Raw genomic sequence first — 15609 nt, forward strand, 5'->3', positions numbered from 1 at the left:
TAGTAGCGATTCTCCCAAATTTGAAGTTGAATAGATCATTTTGTTTCTTTTTGTTTTGAGTATTCAATCATTTGAGATATTTGTACCTATGTATCATAAAGTTTTTGGCAGTTGAGTCAAATGACACAAATTTTGTGAATATTATAATTTTGTGATTTTGTTTTACTATATTCAATTTTCAAGAAGAGGAAGACATTAATTGACCTGGAAATCTAATCCTGTCCCTAAGAAAGAATATCAACTTAAAAGACCTGTCCATAGAAGCGACGGGCCGAACTCACAATACGACCTTTGTGAATCGATATAATTATATTAATTCTCCGAGACCTATGGAAAGCAGCTGTTCTAGGGGTTGAAAGAACATCTCAACTCAACCGGAAATAAGTGAACTTGGTCACATCGATGACCTTTCAGTTATAACACAGGATTGTTGGAATGATGAGGCTATTGCCTAAGGTAGCCGATCACCATCCATTCGAGGCGGTATGATAGCTGAGCGTTAGGTTGACAATGTTCCACAAACTACTCTACTGCTCTATTTAAATAGCTATCCAGACAACCCACGTTCTCATATTTCTCGTCAAACTATAGGCTTGAAGCTAACGTTAATGTTTTGCCGTGGCCATACAGTTCCCATAGAACATGTTTGAGATATCATGGGTAGGAGTCTAATTTTCATCAACCTGCATCAACATATTCCAGCACAGTTAATTCACGAAATTAGAGTTATTTAGAACGAATTGTCACAAGCAGACATCGACCGTCCTATTTAGTCAATTCCTAGACATGTATAAGACAGTTTTCAGCAATGGGGTCGTCAAACCCATTTTTGATTTTTTTTTCAATGTTAATAAATGAAATAATAATTTACGTAACAAGTCCGTAAATAGTATATTGTGCAACAAGTGGGGAAAGTCCAACTTTTCTCGCGAGTGTGGAAGATTGTCGCAAACACACGAGCGAGAAAAGGACTTTCTCCACATGTTGCATACTATACTTTTCCTACAACTGCACAAATTTCAATAATTCAAGTAATGGACTTGATTCGTCCATTAGCGATGAAGCGCACTTCTGATTGAATGGCTACGTCAACAAACAAAACTGCCGCATTTGGAGTGAAGCTCATCCTCAAGTGCATGTAGAAACACCGTTACATCCAGAAAAACTGACTGTTTGGTGCGCTTTATGGGCTGGTGGAATCATTGGTCCGTACTTCTTCAAAAACGATGATGGCCAGAACGTTACAGTCAATGGTGATCGGTATAGAGCAATGATTACTAACGTTTTCATTCCTGAATTGAACAACCATGATGTCCAGGAGCTGTGGTTCCAACAAGACGGCACAACATGTCACACAGCTCGTGCCACAATCGATTTATTGAAAGACACGTTTGGTGACCACCTAATTTCACGTTTTGGACCTGTGAATTGGCCTCCAAGATCTTGTGATTTAACACCGCTAGACTACTTTCTGTGGGGCTATGTAAAGTCATTGGTCTATGCGGATAAGTCACATACCCTTGACCTTTTGGAAGACAACATTCGTCGTGTTATTGCCGATATACGGCCACAAATGTTGGAAAAAGGCATCGAAAATTGGACGTCCAGATTGGACTACATCCGAGCCAGCCGTGGCGGTCATATGCCAGAAATCATATTTAAATGTAATGCCACAAGATTATCTTGCGGATAAATAAAATTCATGTCAATTGAATAATCCATCGTTGTTTCATTGCAATTTAAAGTTCTAGCTCTAAAAAAAAACACCCTTTATTTACAAGATCATCCGACAGATCTATAAGTAAAAATGAAACAAATAAGTAATAACATGGAAGCTACTTACCAATAATAATTTGTAAACCTGATCACTTTTCTCATTTTCGTCGGTGTTTACAAGCACCTAGAAACACGTAAATGCTTCTGTGCGTAGCGTGGGAGGTTCGAATTATCGATAACTCATAATTACATCTTTCAGCCGTTTCTTTGTTCCGTATTTTGAATATATTGATCATTAATGCCTCATAAATTGAGTGGTTAACACGTAGCGATTCTCCCAAATTTGAAGTTGAATAGATCATTTTGTTTCTTTTTGTTTTGAGTATTCAATCATTTGAGATATTTGTACCTATGTATCATAAAGTTTTTGGCAGTTGAGTCAAATGACACAAATTTTGTGAATATTATAATTTTGTGATTTTGTTTTACTATATTCAATTTTCAAGAAGAGGAAGACATTAATTGACCTGGAAATCTAATCCTGTCCCTAAGAAAGAATATCAACTTAAAAGACCTGTCCATAGAAGCGACGGGCCGAACTCACAATACGACCTTTGTGAATCGATATAATTATATTAATTCTCCGAGACCTATGGAAAGCAGCTGTTCTAGGGGTTGAAAGAACATCTCAACTCAACCGGAAATAAGTGAACTTGGTCACATCGATGACCTTTCAGTTATAACACAGGATTGTTGGAATGATGAGGCTATTGCCTAAGGTAGCCGATCACCATCCATTCGAGGCGGTATGATAGCTGAGCGTTAGGTTGACAATGTTCCACAAACTACTCTACTGCTCTATTTAAATAGCTATCCAGACAACCCACGTTCTCATATTTCTCGTCAAACTATAGGCTTGAAGCTAACGTTAATGTTTTGCCGTGGCCATACAGTTCCCATAGAACATGTTTGAGATATCATGGGTAGGAGTCTAATTTTCATCAACCTGCATCAACATATTCCAGCACAGTTAATTCACGAAATTAGAGTTATTTAGAACGAATTGTCACAAGCAGACATCGACCGTCCTATTTAGTCAATTCCTAGACATGTATAAGACAGTTTTCAGCAATGGGGTCGTCAAACCCATTTTTAATTTTTTTTTCAATGTTAATAAATGAAATAATAATTTACGTAACAAGTCCGTAAATAGTATATTGTGCAACAAGTGGGGAAAGTCCAACTTTTCTCGCGAGTGTGGAAGATTGTCGCAAACACACGAGCGAGAAAAGGACTTTCTCCACATGTTGCATACTATACTTTTCCTACAACTGCACAAATTTCAATAATTCAAGTAATGGACTTGATTCGAATCAAAATGGCCTTCGTTGACAGTATGTGCTAATTTATTGCGTTTCCGTAGAAACGACTCAAAAGCCCAATTTCATTGGTCTACCAAGCGAGGTGTGGGCAAAGTGCCGTGAGGAATAATATTTCCCACAGTATGAGCAATACATAGTTTTGAAATTGAGTGCGCTGTGTAGAATACGCTACTTTCCATAGCAGTTGTAGGAAAATAGGATTTTTTTTGGACGAATAGACGCTTACGCTCGTCCTGGAAGTCTCTGAGTCCAAAAAACCATTTTTGGACGTGTTGCGTAAAATATTTTTTCGGCAACCGTGTAGAATAACAAATCAATGAGACGACACATTCCTTTCATATACATTTTAATACTTATTCAAATTAAACAGAACTGAAAATACCACATATTAGCAGAAACATTTCAATTTTTATTTATATTAAAATTCGAGCAATTACTAATATTGAAAGGACTCAATTTGTTTGAAATGCCCGGTATATTTAAATCCCTTTTGTTGAAGCCAGAACAAGACGGTAAAGTTTTCGTTTCACGTGATTCTATTCCGGCCTAGTCCGGGAAGTACGTACTATACGGACTAGGCAGGGAAATGCTACTTTCTCAGAGAAAAAGCGTCCGGGAAGTTCTCACTTCCCATGATGAGTCTCATTCTACCTGAAAAATTATCCTTGAAAAGTTTCTCGTTATCACCTTCCGAGTGAAAGTTCACAAATTGCTCATTTGCTCGTTCTTGCAGTCATTGATTCAGAGTTGTCGGAAAAATAACGAATCATTTAATGAAGCTGCCACTTAGCTGACCCCAAAGTTTCACTGAGTAATTTACCTCATATCAACGATCTTACACCAATAAATTGTTAGTCACGTTAAATAAGCAACGGACAAGTATATTCCTACCTTAGACTTAGTCTACGGAAATGTTTTACATTTTTCAAATATGTGTATCATGAATATGCTCATTAATATCAGTAGAAGTACAATTATAATGAATTTTTAACAAAGAATGAGCTTACTGTATGTTAACACATAGGTATTCACCATGTCGGTTCGAATAGGAAACTAATATAAGGTGTGTGAATAAGTCTTTCCCGTTTTTTTTCAAATTTTGAGCCTTTATTGTGAAAAAATGGTTACAAATGAATTATTGAAAGTATTGGCCATCGCTAGCTACAACTTTTCCCCATCTTTCTGGCAACATACGAATCCCGTTGCGAAAAAATTCGACCGGTTTGGCCTCTATCCAGTCATCCATCCATTTTTTGGCTTCCTCGTAGGAATGGAAGTGCTGGTCAGCCAGGCCATGCGTCATCGATCTGAAGAGATGGTAATCAGACGGAGCAATGTCTGGACTATACGGCGGGTGGGGTAGGACTTCCCATTTGAGCGTTTCTAAGTATGTTTTCACCGGCTGTGCAACATGTGGGCGAGCATTGTCATGTTGCAAAATAACTTTGTCGTGCCTGTCGGAGTATTGTGTTCGTTTTTCTCGCAGTGCGCGGCTCAAACGCATCAATTGTCGTCGATAGACCTCGCCTGTGATCCTTTCATTCGGTTTCAGAAGCTCATAGTAAACCACACCTAGCTGGTCCCACCATATACAGAGCATGAGCTTGGCGCCATGAATATTTGGCTTGGCCGTCGATGATGATGCATGGCCGGGTAGTCCCCATGATTTTCTTCGCTTCTGATTATCGTAACGGATCCACTTTTCATCGCCAGTCACGATACGATGCAGAAAACCCTTTCTTTTATGTCGCTGAAGCAGCTGTTCGCAAGTGAAAAAACGCCGTTCGACTTCAGTTCGTACGGCACCCAATTTCCTTGCTTTTGGATCATTCCCATGGCTTTCAAACGCTTGGAAATGGTTGTTCGGTCAACTCCCAATGCTTCAGCAAGTTCTTCTCGCGTTTGACATGAATCTTCATCAAGCAAAGTCGCCAATTCTTGATCTTCAAAGATTTGCGGCCGCCCGGAACGCTCCTTGTCTTCCACGTCGAAATCGCCACTTTTGAAGCGTCGAAACCATCCGCGAACACTTGAATCATCGACACAACCTTCTCCATAAGCTTCCTGAAGCAACCGATGCGCTTCGGCAGCATATTTCTTCAAATTGAACCAATAAAGTGAAACTTCCCGCAAATGACGTCGACTCGGCTCAAATTTCGACATTTTCACGATTTCAAAAATTTATGATGCGAAAAAATTTCAACTAATGTGTTAGTGTGGAATTGTTGACAGATGAATAAGCTTTGATTATGACATATGTAACCATTAAATACTCGCACAGTACTGGTGGCGCCATCTCTTACAAAAAACGGGAAAGACTTATTCAAACACCTGATATTTCTGTAACAAAATAGCCTTAGTTCCTGTTTTGAAAGAGATAATAACGTATAGAGTGTCGTTGTGGACTATAGTAGTATAGTATATTGTTGTTATTTTTTAGTTTGGTTCTGCATTCAATAAATTCAACATACAAAATTTGATAAAAATGTGTTTTCAATTCAAAACAACCTTCAGTATTTCAATAAAATACTGTCAGAATCTAAGAGGGACAATTTGCCCCAAAGGTGGAACAACTCGCCCCAAAACGGGGTTGAATGTTTCGCTACGAAATTTTACAAACATTTGCTTCTGTAAGAAAAACTATTGAGATATCAGTAAAAACGACTATAAGATTTCCAAAAAGGATAAATATCCGTTCGATATTATCCCAAGTTGAAAATGAAATCCTTCATTATCATGATGAAAATTCGTATTATTTAAAAACCGGAACGTCCAGCCCCACTTTTCCTACGAGGATACTTACTGAATTGAACACTCGTGTCCGAAAAAATCATTTCTTCACAATAAGTGGCGACGCTAGCGGGGGTCCCACACCCCCCCTAAAATTTGACATACTAAGGCTAAAATAATTACAAGATTAGCAGAATTATTATTTCGCTTCAGTTTGTCCCTTCAATCCAAAAAATCCGGCACCCCCTTGGCCACAGTTGTTTTTGAAAGCGGGCGTCGTCAGTGTTCACAATATCTGTAATTTTCGAATTTTGAATCCGGTGAGGTCTCAAACATAGAAAGAGGGGGTTAACGCAATTTTTACATGTCCCCAACAAGGTTAGATTACGTTGTCGGATTGTGATATATTCTCAAAACCACAATTTTATTATAAAGGGTGTTTTTTTTAGAGCTATAGAATTTTAAATTGCAATAAAACAACGATGGATTATTCGGTTGACATGAATTTCATTTATCCGCAAGATAATCTTGTGGCATTACATTTTAAATATGGTTTCTGGCATATGACCGCGACCGCCACGGCTGGCTCGGATGTAGTCCAATTTTCGATGACTTTTTCCAACATTTATGGCCATAACGGCAATAACACGGCGAATGTTGTCTTCCAAATGGTCAAGGGTTTGTGGCTTATCCGCTTAGACCAATGACTTTACATAGCCCCACAGAAAGTAGTCTAGCGGTGTTAAATCACAAGATCTTGAAGGCCAATTCACAGGTCCAAAACGTGAAATCACCAAACGTGTCTTTCAATAAATCGATTGTGGCACGAGCTGTGTGACATGTTGCGCCGTCTTGTTGGAACCACAGCTCCTGGACATCATGGTTGTTCAATTCAGGAATGAAAAAGTTAGTAATCATGGCTCTATACCGATCACCATTGACTGTAACGTTCTGGCCATCATCGTTTTTGAAGAATTACGGACCAATGATTCCACCAGCCCATAAAGCGCACCAAACAGTGAGTTTTTCTGGATGTAACGGTGTTTCGACATACACTTGAGGATTAGCTCCACTCCAAATGCGGCAGTTTTGTTTGTTGACGTAGCCATTCAACCAGAAGTGCGCTTCATCGCTAAACAAAATAAAATGGACTTAGTGCGCGATACGTTTTCCGCACAGAACCATTATTTTCGAAATAAAATTGCACTATTTGCAAGCGTTGTTCAGGCATGAGTCTATTCATGATGAATTGCCAAACCAAACTGAGAATAAATCACTTGACAGCTGTTAAATCGGTCGCCATCTTGAACAGTAATGCCAACTTAAAGTTATATACCTCGAAAAAAACACCCTTTATCATTATGGATGTATATTATATTAAATAAAATATAATATAATCCTCTAATTAATGTTCTAAGGAGTTAATAGAACAATTATAACGAGCTTTGAGTAAATTTTTCTGTCGATAGCGTCATCAAAACCATGGAAAACTCCAGGAGAATAATGAAAAAAAATACTCGGTGATTTTGTTACAACAGATCCGACGATATTTAACATCTGAATGTAAAATAAGTTTTCAAGCTTTATGACAAATTTTCTATTTACCACGTTAGCAGAACCATAGAAAAAAGTTATAAGGAAAGAAATACCCGTTACATCGGGTATTCCCGGTTATATCAGAGTGAATGAACGAGCATTCTTATTCTCCTCCTGACTCTTTACATTGCTTTCCTTAGTTTCTTCTGATAACTGAATTGATTTAATATCAGTTATCTGAATTCACAAATCAAATCATTAACTTTAGTCGGATTTTCATTTTCATTTCAACTCCGGGCAACAAAAACAAAACAAGGTTAATTGAAAATGTCGGGTAATATTTCTAAGAATGATAAAACACCATATAAACCATAAGTGAGGAACTCGAATCCTATTAACATATACAGTTAATTAAACAAAGCATTTATTCTTGAATAACATTTGATTTAATTCAGTTGTGCTAAACTGTGATACAACAAAAACAAAATCGTAGATATATGTACTAATTTTTGAAGATTTTTTTTCAACGAAAAGTAGCGCTTTTCATGTAGGTAAATTTAAAAAAAATAAGAAAACCATTGATGAGAAGTCAGGAATTTTGTGTCATTATTCAAATTCGTCCTTGCGTAATCTTTTCACGAAATTTCGCGCTACAATCAACCTGCAGAAAACATGCCATGAAACCATAGAATTACGTCATTTTTTGCACACAATGTTATTCATCAATTTTTTTAAATAATTATTTTGGGGAAATAAATATAAAAATAAAAGCAAGCTATGAAGATTAGATATTTCCCTTTTCGATATATAACACATCTGCGCCACAGTTACAACAATCATTTAGGATTTTCAGTCTTTAAGAAGCTTCTTATATTTTATTATAATATAATATATTATATATATAAACATTGTTTTAAAATTTAGTTATCTGGTATTTGGAATCAGCCAATATATTCCTTCAGTTAAAAATTAATATTTTACCGTTCGCTGTATCACCTTTTGTTTTTTTTTTCTTTCAATAATAATGGCAGCTGCTAATAACACTCGAAATTGAATAGAACGCTTAAAACTGTTGATGATCTTACTGAATGAAGCTTGAATGACATATGATAATTGAAACATCCAAGAAATGTTGTATTAGATACAAGAAAGTACGATTAATTGCTACGTATGAATATCAACTCCAACGATGAAACCAACAGTCCAAAACAAAAAATAATCTATTCCTGTCCATTTATAGATGATCGACGACAGAGCTCAATAACGGATTCTAAATTTTTGTTTTTGTGTCACGGTTACCTGAGTTGATTCTCAATTCGGCTACATATTCAATTGGTATGGGCTCACTGATCTATGCAGCTCAGGTTTTATCTATCTACATATAAACCTGCCCAAGAGGAGTAAATTCATTTTTTCGCATGTGAAAAAGCCGGCCCTAAATATGTTATCATATATAACCAAAAGGAATAACTAGTACTATTTGTATTTTTATAGTTATTACTCTTCATAAAAACGCCTTGGGTTCGAACTGGCCAACAAAAACATTTCACCCTATAAGTCTCTAGACTAACCAGTAAAAAGTTTTTTTCTTTGAAAATTCGCCTTTTCTCATCAACATAGTTACCTTCAAGAGTGATACATGCACAGCCATGCTCCTTTAACTTTTCAATACCTTTTCTGTAGAAAGATATGTCTTTGCTTTCGGAATAGGCTTCAACACCGACACTTACTTCTTCATTAGAACCGAGGTTTTTCCCGGCTTAAAATTCAAAAATTACAAACTTTGTGACGAGATGATAAGGCAATCAGTTGAGGCAACGAGTGCTCGAGAATTCCAGAAGTCTTCAGTCTTACAATTATAGCATGACAAAAGATTTCACGGGAACCAAAACCTATCTTTTGCTCTACCAGTGTTTACACTCTTATATTGAGAGAGTGTAAAATGAACTCATTGTCGTCATTCAATATTTGACACATACCTATATGAAAGCTTCGCAGCCAATCGAAAAGTCAACAATTTATTGTTGACTCTTCGCATCGTGCTGCTATGTTTATTATTTATGATAGCAATTTCACCGCACCTTTCTATTTTCTTTGTTAGGTATATTTTATTAGTTATATATTTTACAAGGAAAAAAGGGTTTGATATTAGCTCCACTTCGCGCCGGGTGACAAAAAACCGAGAGTTAAAATCTAATTTTTTTCCTTTGTATGGTAAAATTTTTTTTTTCTGTGACATGAAAAATGACGATCTCATATTGAAAAATCATGTCATTACAATATATTGAAATCAGAAAGTTATCGATGTGAAATATGAAGTATTAAAATGGTAGGCTATTGATAGACAATAAGACATGCTTTGCTAGGGAATCCTTTGAACTGAACAGTGATAGGCATCTGTCAATTTAATTCTGTACATAATTCGATTCGAAAAATGCAATCTAACTGGTTCTTTAGTTATTATTCTCTAGTTATTTTGAGTACTTCAAAGTTGAAAAATGTCTGATTCTGAGTTTTGCCTGACTCCACAAGTGTTAACAATATGGATCACAACCAATATTATCAGCATTTGTTAAGCATAGAAAATGACCAGAAAATAGGTTTCGAGGAATTCGTATTTTGTGTTTGCGGCATATTTTTTTCTGTTTTTCATTGTCATTTCACTAATGAATTATTTCATATATTTGTTTTCGAGCGAAAATTGGAAAAATGACGATATCGAAACAATTTATTTCTCTTGTTGATGATAGAGCTCTGAAATTAAAACGTTATACAGGCACTATTTCACGTAGAATACAGTGGCGTGCTTATCATTTAAGCAGGATTTTCAATTACGGAGCTAAATATTCAAAATATGAGGAAAACCGAGTGGGGATTTTGGGTGCTGGTACATTTATGCTTCGATTTCTCCCTTGGAGACCACAGAGCTGTATATAGGAATACATGAGTTGTGATTTAGTAATCAGACTGTTCTTCGTTATCAGACTATGTTCAATCGGCTCATGAATGACGAACGCTCAAAATCTCTTGATTTCAGGTGAGTGATTTCAAATTTTTTTTTGTTTTCTGCGAAAATGCAATAACATTCGCAGTATTTCTGAAGAGAAGAATTACTGGGACCAAAACAAAATTTCGGAGGAGAGTTTAAGTACTATTGGTTTCATTCATCATTGAAATGCATGAATAGGAACTAAGTACGTATTATGTATTCGAGAAGCTGTTTTTGACGTGAGCTAATAGAGTGATGTCAAGTACTACTTCAGCAACGGAAGCAGGTCAGGTAGATTCCTTAAGTGGAATGGATCGTAGACCAATTTTTATCATCCGCGCATTTCAGCTTTCACACTCGTCGACCATTGCCATCATTAAAATAATTTGAGGATTTATTTGCCATCACGACAGATCAGTACTGAACGGAATAACAGGATCATAAATCTGAATAATATAAATGTTTTTCAAAACTTTCATATTATTGGACTAATTTTCACTTTTTTCTGATGATAACGTCGTTTTCAAAATAATGTTACATATGGGGTTTTAAATCTAAACCTTGTTCAGTGAATATCTTCTCAATAGCGAGGACTAGAGGCGATAAGAACAAGGTTTGACGGTTTGTGATTATCTGAATATCTGAAATTGTTCCCTTAGCAGAATTATCTAATGCAGATTACTATCTGACCAGCTTGAATTCCAAATAAACGAATTGAGAGAAAAGCACAGACGTGAAATCAGGAGATCTTGATCTCTGGTTCATTCATCACCGGAGAACTATATTTATTTAGGTATAAAATAATTCACATCACAAATACATTATTTTATACCTAAATAAATATAGTTCTCCGGGAGAATACTAGTAATGATGTCATTTCATACAAACGTCCAAAATCACAACACCGTCAGTTCTGTGTGTCACGGAAATATTGAGAATGTTTTTTTAGATTTTCTCCATGAATCTGGAAATACAATCAATACAAAATTCATAACGAAGCATGAACATTTTTCTATATAGGAAACACGTAAAATTACAACTGGACCGAATTTTTAATCACGGAAATATTCAGAATTTGTTTCTCAAAATTCTTCTTGAAATTTATTCGATTCTGAAGATGTGAAAAATCCGAATTTTCTCATGGAATTCTTAACTCAATCGGAATTAACGTGCGTTCATTTAAATTTGTGGTCAAGATTGTCAAGAGTCTTGTAGAGAAATTAGAGTTGATTTTCTGTGATTGCAAGTAGCGCTTAATTAGCTTGTACCATATAGTTCCCAGATTTGAAGTATGTAAATATATATTACTACAATTACTACAATTATGTTATTACAAATAACGCTTAGCTTGAACCATATCACTAAGGTACCGTCTATCCAAAGTCACTTGGAGGAAGCCAGAATATTTCGATTAGATAAGGGTTGTTCAAGTTTCCAGAAATTCCTTTGGGGCCAGTAAAATTATTGCCTAACAATATTTTCAAATAAACCCTGGTATTTAGCGGATCACGGTATCCACTTCAAAGGGACATCTTTGGCCAAGCGTTTTTATGGACTAGTTCAAGTGACTTTGGATATACTATACAAGCTAAGCGTTATTTGTAATCACAGAAAATCAACTCTAATTTCTCCACAGCACTCTTGACCATGAAACTTAGTAACTAAGTTTTTGTTTGCAATATTCTTCTTGAATTTCCGATGGTTCCAATTGAGTGATCAACTGATTTTTGCTGGAAATTAGTATACAGGGTGTTTCCTAAACATGTGGCAAAAATTCAGGGGGTTGTTCCTTGGACTATTCTAAGAATATTTTGTCCTTTGATGATTTTTGAAAAACCTATTTGTTTCGAAGATATAGGGGAAACAAAATTTCAGATAATAACATTTTATTATGAAAAATTACATGAAAATTCAACTCAACCTACAAAAACTGTTGAAAATGACCACCTCTAGCCAGCATACAAGCATCCAATCTTCTCCTCATTGACTGCCGAACCCTTTCAAAAACAAATAATAATAATAATACATCACAAAACGAATTCAAATGAAAACCGTGTTTAATCTGTATTCCTTTACCATCTGCACTTATCAATTTTTAGTCAAAAAACTGGCCGTTTTTAGTAATTGGAATGTTGTTAAACAAATTTAAAAATAAATTGTACTTAGTAAACACAGTGCGGTACGCATTTTTATTTAAACTATTATTAATTTTAAAAATATGAAAAATGTTGTTCGCCCTGTATCTTCGAAACAAAGAGGTTTTTCAAAAATCATCCAAGGACAAAACATGCTTAAAATAGTCCAAGGAACAACCCCCTGAATTTTGGGAACATAAAGTTTTGAATCGTCATGCGAGTCGAACCTTTTTGATGAAATGAAGCTCAAAAACTCATCAAATTTTACACAATGGCTAATTATTTACTCTCCCAACGTAAACTATTAGGACACGTCATACATGATGAAAAAAGAAGAAATTAGCAATGTAAAGGTATTTCAATAAATATCAAGCGGCTGGATTTGAACCTGGGCTAATCGATAGCAAAACCTGAAAATTATAATTCCAAAAATATAAGAGGGAAATACCGAAAGAACTTTGCGGTAAAATATTGTGTACACTATCATCGTAGCTATATGAAGGTACTTTTATTTTCTGAAGAAAATATTTTTTTTCAAATTTATTTATGTTTTTTTCGGAATTTAATGGATCACGTTCTCGAGCTGGAGGAATCAATAGAGCAACCGATTTTTCTTAAAAAATTTCATGAAAATAATAATAGTTGCTAGTCGCTAATAGTTTCGAGAAAAATATCCGGACAGAAGTTTTTTTTTCGATTTCTGTATTCTCTACATTCCTAAACCTGAACTGTTAGAATTACGGAGTAGTTGAAAAATTTTCTCGCTCGAGATTTATTAACTCTACACCCTACAAAAAAAAAGAATCCACTCGATTGTGGAGGAGAAAAAATGACCGTTTTATTTACCTACCTATAGATATTGAGAACTGAAAAATAAATTTTCTGACGATTTTTAACATGAGCTAAGATGCTGATATGTTATCGTGTTCTCAATATGACTATAATTTTGCTTTCATTTCCACAACTGGAATCCGTCTCTGCATTTATCTATAACATAACAGCTAGATTGATATAATTTGTTTGGAACTATCGTGAGTGTTCATTCACTTATAAAACGCCAAACAGATAGTAAGGTATCAAGCTTCCTAGACTAGTTCTATTAATTTCGAGGGAGAATAACAAAATTGTTCATAAGGAAAATTTGCAGCATGAAAAATTTCACTTCCAATTTCAAAAAACAACAAATTGACTAATTTAATTACCTATACAAGGTTAGAACTATCTAGAGGTCCACTACAGGGATATCGAAAACCGTTAAAAATACAAGGTGGCTTAAATAACAAAAAAGTTGCGTTATATTGGGATGAGGGTGTTGGTGTAAACAGATCCGAAATATCTCCAATGGTTCCGAGATATCTCGAAAAACTGAAAATCTAAATTTCTTTTTTTTGTATAACTTTGTAATTTTTGGAGATGATGATTTTTGGATTAATTATTGAGATACTTATGGTGTATGATTTTTTTCTGTTTTCCATTTCAGAAACGCGATAGTTAAGTGATGATTTCACATAACAACTCTTCAAATTTGCGCTCCTAGACTCGATATTTTTGTGTGATACATAGTTGAATTCGTAATTTATTTCTTTACCCCCTCATAAAGAAAACTAATATAGCGTCCATAAGAAAAAAACCAAAGACTATCGCGTCTGTGAAACAATGGAAAACAGAAAAATCTGACAACACCATCTCTATATGGGATGATGGCTACAAACCGAATTTCATAAAGTTATCTCCAGAAACAAATGAGTTATGCAGCAAAAAAGAAAATCTCGATTTTCCGTTTTTTTTTTAATATCTCATGAACCATTGGAAATACTTTGGATCTGTTAACACCAACTCACTAATCCCTTAATAACGCAACTTTTTCGTAATTCAAGCCACCCTGTAGCTCTAACGGTTTTCGATATCCCTGTAGTGCCTCTCTGAATAGTTCTAACCCTGTATATTAATAATGACAAAAGAAGAACTTTTTATTTCATGAATCCAAGCTTTGGGCTATTATCATAGCCATTCTCAGGGATCTGTAATTTGTTAAAAACAAACTATCTGCTTACTTAGCTAACTTCGAAAAGTCAGAAAGTTTTTCACTTTCGAGAAACTCTTGACGTCTTGTAACACTTAAATCCAACCTTTGCCGGAGCATTGCTTGCATATTTGATATTCATCGCTGCAGCATTCTTTGGACGCCAGACAAAGTCATTAGGTTAATGAAAATCTAACTCTCACAGATATCCACCATGTAAGAGAAGCGTTACAGACTCGAAAATGTTCTAGGGGTGTCCCAAAAAAAGCTTTAATACCTATCTACTACCAACTGCTACACTCGACCAAAGGTGAATCGGCTCGCATATTTACCACCAGGATTGACACTGTAAGTAAGTATACTACTCTTCATCAACAGTCTCCTGTCTTCTTCTTCTTTTGGCTACTCTATAACTTTTGAGACTGTTGGCAATAAAAAAAACTTATCGCCAATCAGATCTTTATAAAATGAATCCAATTTTCCTTCATCTGGTCTTCCTGTTCAAAAACTCCAATAAATTAAAGATGCAGGTGTGCGGGTTGAAAATGTTTTCTTTCATGGATCAAACCTGCATTCAAAACTTTCAAAATTTCTTGTTTTGGAATGTTTGATCGATGACGATTATTCGGCCCACTTATGGAACAAATATTATCTGTAACAAAATTCAATTTCAACGGAATTTCCACATGTTGCTCCTAGAAAGTGATCAATGTTACCGTTACTCAACCTATAGACGGTAACTAAGTGGTACATTGGTGCGTTTCCCAAATCGAAATGCATCCGTACATTTCCAATTACGATCTAATGAATTAATTCGGATGATTTAGTGGTGTCCATGTCTTAGACGCCGCGTCCTTCTCTAAAAGTGTAAACACGATCGTCTGTGGCTGTGGGGACTGGGGATCGATGGTCGAAAGTATGTCGCCACGGCAGGATTTAAGTGTTCTGTAACGCGGTATCTCCAGTAGCCTGAAATTTTACCAATTGTTCTTAGACATGGTTGAAAAAATAACTTTTCTAAAATTTCAAATGGCCATTGTGAAGAAACTTTTTTCGAATAATGTAAACCTAATCGAATATGCTTCGATTGTGTATACA

This window comes from Harmonia axyridis, chromosome 5, assembly GCF_914767665.1.
Source record: "Harmonia axyridis chromosome 5, icHarAxyr1.1, whole genome shotgun sequence".
Lineage (NCBI taxonomy): Eukaryota > Metazoa > Arthropoda > Insecta > Coleoptera > Coccinellidae > Harmonia > Harmonia axyridis.